The sequence below is a fragment of the Microtus pennsylvanicus genome, chromosome 16 (genome assembly GCF_037038515.1).
Source record: "Microtus pennsylvanicus isolate mMicPen1 chromosome 16, mMicPen1.hap1, whole genome shotgun sequence".
Classification (NCBI taxonomy): domain Eukaryota; kingdom Metazoa; phylum Chordata; class Mammalia; order Rodentia; family Cricetidae; genus Microtus; species Microtus pennsylvanicus.
This window is the reverse complement of record NC_134594.1, coordinates 49,358,736-49,364,723: the sequence shown is the minus strand read 5'-3', so window position 1 is coordinate 49,364,723 and position 5,988 is coordinate 49,358,736. Positions and strand designations below refer to the sequence as shown.

The following is a 5,988-nucleotide window of genomic DNA, read 5'->3' as shown; positions in this document are numbered from 1 at the left end:
AGCTCAGAATTGAGTATAATAAAGGGTTTTTTATTTAGAGATACACTCACAGATCACAGTCCTCTGCATGATCAAGGAACAGGAACCAAATCCAAATCCAAGAGAGCGAGCAAACACATGTATTTTTGGTACTCAAGGCCACACCCAAAATGGTCCAGCATTTCAAAGGTCATTGGCTGAAGGAGTAAGGATTTTTCCCTAGCACCTCCCTCTTTTATCTAAATAATAAAGTTTCAAACCCAATATAAAACTATATACAATAAGAACAGATACCAAGTATAAAAACTGAAATTACAACCAGCATAAATAATATTAAGCAAGAAACATATGCTAAATGTTTCAATAATTGTTTTATCCTAAGAAGTCTAAGTCTTGTATTAGAAATGGCTTGCTTAAGTCATGAGAGAAAAGTACCTAGTCTTCAACCACATCAAAGACCTGAGAAGGGAGATAATATTACTTGAGTAGGCAGGAAGTACAACCAAGCAGTTTCCAAAAGGTACAATAAATGACAGAGAGAACTGGCTATCTAGGCAATCACCCAAAGTCTCATTTGCAATGTTGGAGCAACCAACTTTGGCTAAGGCCTAGAATAACTGACAGACCATTTTCAGAGGCAGGAAAATTTTCAAACCCATTTTATCCTGTCCTGGCAAGGTTTGGCAGTCTTTTGTTATTGTTGTTGTTGATGTATTCTGTTTGTCCAATCCAAACTGTACATTTTGTCAGTGGTTGAGACATGAGCAGTTTTTTGCCCAAAGGCCAGTTTTGCAAGAAGAAAACAGGCTCCAAGTGGAGTGTCTTGGTGCTCAACATTCTCTCAGGAATAGTTTGGTGCTGTGAGGAGCACTGATCTCACATCAACAGAACCCTCAGTTATTTAAATGCCATATTTAATTCTTTGAAGATTACCTATCTATGTGGAATACAAACTCTATGTATCTAAAGAATATGATTAGTCTAACTACAAGTATGACTGACATGGATAACTATTAACCTATAATTTTTAATGCCTATATAACTTAAAGACGAGGACTTCATATAAAAATATTAAACAATCTTTAAACCACTGTGCAGTAAATGAGGACAATGACCTCAAAATGTAAACAATGTATAAGTATCTTAATCAGAGGTAGAAATGTACAGTGCAATATAATTAATATATCCTAAAATTGTATCAGTATACAAAAATGTCTAAAGTAGAGGTAGAGGCATGCATACATACAAATGGACAAAATAACTTTGCACAGTATACAAATATTATAAACAAAATAGGATCATATTAAATATAACAAATATAATTTGAATTTGTATCAATATACAAGAATCTATACCAATGTAAATTGTCTATCAATAATAGCTCACAATATTCACTCTATTACTCACTGTTATTATTAGTGTGAGTAAACTCACATTAATCTACCTATTATCCCATTCAATCTCCGTTTTTAAAAAAGATCACAGAGCCTATATAATTTCCACCCCAACCCCCAACCCTATACCAGTTATAATTAACCCCTAATTGATGTCCCTAACCTTGAGGACAAAGCTTGTTGGAAGAGGGGATGTCATCTTCTAGAATTACTTTCAGCTGTCATGGGGGCGATGTTCTTCCTATGGGGTCCTGTAAAACTAAAATGATGGTTAGGGTTCAAGATTGCTGTCTGGTATAATTACAAATAGTCTCTGAGTAATTGGTAGGGTTTTTCTAAAATTTTTACTTGGAGTTTTGGCTAGAATATTGTAAGAATAAAACCAAAGAGCATATTGGAGATCTGATTTTTTTTCCAAAATGCTAACCTAGGCTCCTCTGGTAGAAGTAAGGAGAGCTGGAGAAAGAAAATAAAATATCCCCATACAAGAAGCCTTTTTTGACCCAAAGAAAACTCAATGAGGCATCATGAAAAACGGATACACTTTAGCTCACGTTAGTGGAGGGAAAGGATACATGGACCAGCATCAGACAAGGTCATTTCTGGGTGTATCAGTGGAAGGTAAGAAGATTTCTAAATGCTCAGTTTTCTTAAAAGCAATTTAGTGATGGAAATTTCACAAGACAAAGAACCATAGGTGACTAAGGAATACCGAGAGCAGGAGAAATAGTCTTCCTCAGGGAAGAGCACACCAATCAATTATCCAACACCAAATATTCAGCCTGGAAACCACACATATTATCTTGACTGAGTAGGTTATATTTATGTGTTTGGGGACAAGGACACACACACACACTAGAGAGAGAGAGAGAGAGAGAGAGAGAGAGAGAGAGAGAGAGAGACAGAGAATCTAACAATAATTAAAGAAAATACTATGAATTTATTTTATTTATTTATTTATTAAAGATTTCTGCCTCCTCCCCGCCACCGCCTCCCATTTCCCTTCCCCTCACCTGACCAAGTCCCCCTCCCTCATCAGCCCGAAGAGCAATCATGGAATACTATGAATTTAAAAGTGCAAGAGAAGAGGTACATTGGGAATTAGAGAGGGGAAGCGAAGGGAACATTATGTAATTATATTATAATCTCAAAAAGTTAAAAAATTATTTGCAAAATATTTTGGACCCTTTTCCTGTCTTTAATTAAAAACAAACAAGCAAAGTTTAATGTAGATGAAACTCTGTCAAGTTATTGTAAGTGGAAGAAGAGTAAAGGATATACATGAATTCTGCTATTTACGTAACACTTAAATCAAAATTACCTTAAATTTTTTTCTTTTTTTTTTTTATTGAGAAAAGGAAGAAAAAAAAGTTTCCCCCTCCTCCCAGCCTCCCATTTCCCTCCCCTTCCTCCCACCCTTCTCCCCTTCCTCCCACTCCTCTCCTCCTCCCTCTCCAATCCAATGAGCAGTCAGGGTTCCCTGCTCTGTGGAAAGTCCAAGGTCCTCCCCCCTCCGTCCATGTCTAGGAGGTGAACATCCAAACTGGCTAGGCTCCCACAAAGCCAGAACATGAAGTAGGCTCAAAACCCCATGCCATTGTCCTTGGCTTCTCATCATCCCTCATTGTTCACCATGTTCAGAGAGTCCGGTTTTATCCCATGCTTTTTCAGTCATAGTCCAGCTGGCCTTGGTGAGCTCCCAATAGATCAGCCCCACTGTCTCAGTGGGTGGGTGCACCCCTCGTGGTCCTGACTTCCTTGCTCATCTTCTCCTTCCTTCGGCTCCTCATTGGGACCTTGGGAGCTCAGTCCAGTGCTCCAGTGTGGGTCTCTGTCTCTATCTCCAACCTTAAATTTGTTTAATGAGTGGTTAAAACATCCTGCTGTGTCCCTCCCAGAAAGGGGTCACATAGAGCACACAGTGGCCCCCTAGTGGCATCACTCTGTTAGACATGTGTTTGAGAAAGTTGTTAGAGTCAGCATCAATCAGGCATTCAATTACCATTTTATGGTATATGTTTAGTTTTCCAGAAGGAAAGTGGGCAAGTGGCATCAGTCCTAGCACTTACCCAATGTCGGTTAGTGAAAGGAACAGCTTGTTGGTCCACCTCCTCAGGGACAGCCAAAGGGCAGCTTACAAGCGAGAATCTGCCATATCAGCTCCTTATGTACTCAGTCCACTTCTTTGGTTCTTGGCTGCCTTAAGCTATCAGGGAGATCCTCTGTAACAGGTGAGACCAAGTTATTTGTGCCTTTTAAGTGTCTTGAACTCAGTCAGTTAAATGTCCTGTGACTTCATTCTTATGTTTGTTTGGTTCCGTTTTTGTTTTGAGGTCAGATCTCACTGTGTAGCCCTGGTTACCTGGAACTCACCAAGTAGACAAGGTTGGCCTGAACTTGATCTACTTGCCTCTGCCTCTTTGCTGGGATTAAATGTGATTGTCACCACACCTGGATCCATTATTAAGTTTTCTACTGTTTTTGTCATTCCTGAAATTCTTGGGTTTCTTCCTTCCTTCCTTCCTTCCTTCCTTCCTTCCTTCCTTCCTTTCTGTCTTTCTGTCTTTCTTCTTTCTTTCGACAGTGTTGTGTTGTTTTGCACAGACTGGTCTTGACTTCAGGATTCCTCTCTTAGTCTTTTAAATGTTTCAATGAGAATTAGCCTTTAAAGTCTGGCCTTTATTAGTTCTGGTATTAGTTCTGATCAGTCTAGGGTTAAACAGCTGTCACTGTAGAATGAACACACAAAATACAGTTCCATAGAGCATATGTTAGCATGCTGCGTAGTTGTTAGGGCACCTGTACTCAGGACATCTGTTATCCCACAGTGAGGTCACTGCATTCCAGTGCAGTTACTGTGCAACTTTTCACTCTCTTCTTTGTTTCTGTTTCATCCTGAATAATTTGATTGAGTCCCTAGTTTCAGAGGTACTGTGTCAGGCAGTCAGTTTTAAAGATTTTGTTATCTTTGGCTTCAGTTTGTGTGTGTCTAGACTGTGGACAACATTTGAAGGCGTTTGTGGGAAAGTCGGAAGCACAAATCAACCCCTGCTGTCTTCAAGTCTGTCAGGCTAGAGAGAGGCACAGCAACCAGTTTGAGTTTCAACTGATCACAGCAGCCTTCAGGGCAGTGTTGATTTTCCCCTTCCAGAGGAGAATAGTAAGAAAGGTTTTAATGACTGATGGCCTCCCCATTCCTCCACACCTCCCTAGGCCTTGGGTGTTTCTCTGTGTCATAATAAATTTGATGTTTCCATTAATAATTATAACTTGAATTTTTCCACCTTTTTTTGTCTTCCCATAATATGACTTTAAAATCTACCTGTTGAGGCTGGAGAGATGGCTCAGTTGTTAAGAGCACTGGTTATTCTTTCAGAGGACTGGGTTCAAGTCTCAGAACCAACATGGCAGGACACAGCCATCAGTAACTCCAGTTCTGTGGGCTTTGTTGCCTCTTCTGACCTGTGTAGACTCCTGCACACACATGGTGCACAGGCACACACCCAGGAAGAACACCATATACAACATAAAATAATTTTTTTTGATTTAATAAAGTTTTATTTTTCCAAAAGTACAGCTGATTGAACCTGTTCATGCATCTTCACCAGCAGCTGGGGCATCTCCACCCTTTGTGTTTCTGGTGTAAATTACTTGGGCTCTGTGCTTTGAAACCAGCTTGATAAGCCCTTTACTAAGGAGCTCCTGAAGAGCTGCCCTGGCCAAGGAACCGCGAATCTTCAGTCTCTCCGAGACCACGGCTGGAGTAATAAGTTTATAGTTGGGCACTTCCTTACAGAGTTTGTCGTATGTAGCCTTGTCAAACAGGACTAGATTGTTGAGCTTGTCCCAAACTTTGCCTTTGGACCACTTCTTCTTTTTGGCCTTGCCACCGGACTTATTTACTGGGTCTTTGTCTTTTTTGGCCGACTTTCCGGCATCTTTCTTCTTCTTGTCATCCTTGGGCGGCATGATGAAGTTCGGAGAGTGGCGACGACCACTGCAGCCTCCCTAAGATGTCGAGAAAAAAGGAAGCCCGGCTCACCAACAACCCATAAAATAATTTTTTAAATTTAAAACCTACCTCTTTTATTCTGATTGTATATTCAGTGATATACAATCTAAAAAATGGCTGTCTTTTCTGGGGCCAGCTTCAATGGCTGAACTGCCTTACTGAGATGTATGGTGTGTCAGGAGGAAGGTGGTAAGGCTTGTAGAATCAAACTAAGCATGCCTAAACCTGAAAGCTGAATGAGCATGGTAAGTCCAAAGCAATAGATGCTGGCAGAGGATGTTAGCCTCTATGTACACAGAGGGTAGTTAGAAAATCTATGTGTAAGAAGTTGAAGCTTTCCATGAACAACTTTCTGAACATACCCTCTCAGCATCATAGTTAAATTGTACACTAACTGTTTACTTTAAATGTTGTAAGTACCAAGGTTATTCTGTATATTTTACAAGGTGAAGAATAAATTTGCCTTATAAAATATTTATAAACTAATGAAATTATTTCATTTTATGTTATTTCTTTGTAGGCCAAAAAGAAAGATAATATGTTTCCATAAATATGTAAGTATTATTTATAAGCATATTCCCAAGTTTCAATTAATGCATTAAT

The 5,988-nt window shown here is 39.5% G+C and overlaps 1 pseudogene; it reads right to left on the bottom strand.

Moving 5' to 3' along the window:
- Positions 1-4,914: 4,914 nt before the first annotated feature.
- Positions 4,915-5,419, bottom strand: LOC142836327 (small ribosomal subunit protein eS25 pseudogene; annotated as a pseudogene).
- Positions 5,420-5,988: the final 569 nt, after the last annotated feature.